Consider the following 1,585-nt stretch of genomic DNA (forward strand, 5'->3'; position numbering starts at 1 on the left):
TCCACTGAAGCTGGATCAGCCTGTCATGTGACTTCACACTTTTATTTTGAGTATGAGTCCACATCCAAACCTCCATGGGACAATAATTCAGATGTACGTTGATCATGTTTATGTGATTTTGCTCTCAACACATTCCACCATGTGAGGAATGAAGATTCTCAGCTGGAATGTTTCATTCACTGAGATCCAGATGTTGTTTTTTATGGTTCCCTTCATGTTTGAGCAGAGAAGGCTATGCGGAAAGTTGTTTTTGTTTTCTCTTATTCATGACCTCTGCACACACATTCTCTTTCACCTCACACACACACACACACACACACACACACACACACACACCGTCAAAGCTGCCAGACCAGTCGGACAGATCGCTACGCCACAACCCAGAAACTCGACACACCTCTCTCTGCCTCCTTTCTGTCTCTCATCTCGTTCTCAGGCCATCATGAGCTCGCTAAGTGTCTGAGGACTGCATGGGAGAGCCAGAGGAGGAGGTGGACGTTCTACTGGTGTGGATAACAGAATTCCAAGCAGGTATGATGACAGCATGGTCAGCAGATAGAGACTTAGTGGAGTCCCTAGGGTTCAGCTCCAAGGTGTGTGGTGGTCACAGCGCTGACTGAAGTAGCTCAAACGGACTGGCGTTCATTCCAGGTTACCAGAGAACAGGACAGACATGATGTTTGGCAATAAAGCCACGAATATCTTGTTATGTGGTGACGTGTTGCTGCGTGTCTGCCATACTCAGGTGTGTCATAACCCGGTACCGTGCATACAGGTCATTTACACCAGCTTCTTGTCTGTTTCTTATCTGTGCTGCTTTTCACACTGAATCACAGTCAACATATCAACATTTCTCATTTTCATTTCTATTTTTTTTTTTTTAACTTTTACAACATTTTTTACAAATACAGACTCGTTTTCATGTCAAAGGGAAAACGGATTCCTGTAAAGTAATTTTCTAAAAATATGAAATTTAAATAGTGCATCAGTGTTCTCTCCCTTGAAGTCGATATTCTGTCAGTGCATCTGCTGAAACTACGACCAGCCTGTTTGACAAACAGCCGCACACGTCTGGACTTTGCAGTTTTGCTCCATGTTCATGTGTCCGGCTGCACGGGGCTGTGAGCGAACAGCGCCGAGTCCAGAACACATCCTCAGCTGGCCTGAACCTCAGAACACTCATCCTAACGCTATGAAACCATCCTCGTGTAGCTTTGGCTGCGTGTTTTGGGTCATTGTCTTGCTGGACAACAAATCAAGTCGTAGTTCTCCTGCACACTGGTTGTCTGTCAGGATTTCCCAGTACTCTGCTGCATTTATTTCACCCTCCACAGTTACAACCCTTCTTGTCTCATCAGGCTGGAGAGCCTTACTCTAATTGGCTTCATTGAGTTTCTCAACAGTCTCTGTCTCCTGACACTTTTTGGTAAAACTTTGACTGAGCAAGAAGCCAGGCAACAGCTGCTGTATGTGCAGCCTCTCCATCTCTGCTGCTGACGTCTGTGATCAGACGAGTCTAGGAGCCTTGGTGGCCTCCCTCACTGACTTCTTTCCTTCCTAGGAGCCTTGGTGGCCTCCCTCACTG

General features: G+C 46.1%; 1 protein-coding gene across 1 annotated transcript in view; it reads left to right on the plus strand.

Moving 5' to 3' along the window:
• The first annotated feature begins 422 nt into the window (after nucleotides 1-422).
• The window catches only part of dtx3la (deltex E3 ubiquitin ligase 3L a), an 11,504-nt gene continuing 10,341 nt past the window's right edge, over nucleotides 423-1,585 (plus strand). The window contains exon 1 of the mRNA XM_008291941.1: nucleotides 423-531. The gene's annotated coding sequence lies outside the window, so the exon portion shown is untranslated. The remainder of the gene's footprint in view (nucleotides 532-1,585) is intronic.

Source organism: Stegastes partitus, unplaced genomic scaffold (assembly GCF_000690725.1).
Source record: "Stegastes partitus isolate 25-593 unplaced genomic scaffold, Stegastes_partitus-1.0.2 Scaffold771, whole genome shotgun sequence".
Classification (NCBI taxonomy): Eukaryota; Metazoa; Chordata; class Actinopteri; family Pomacentridae; genus Stegastes; species Stegastes partitus.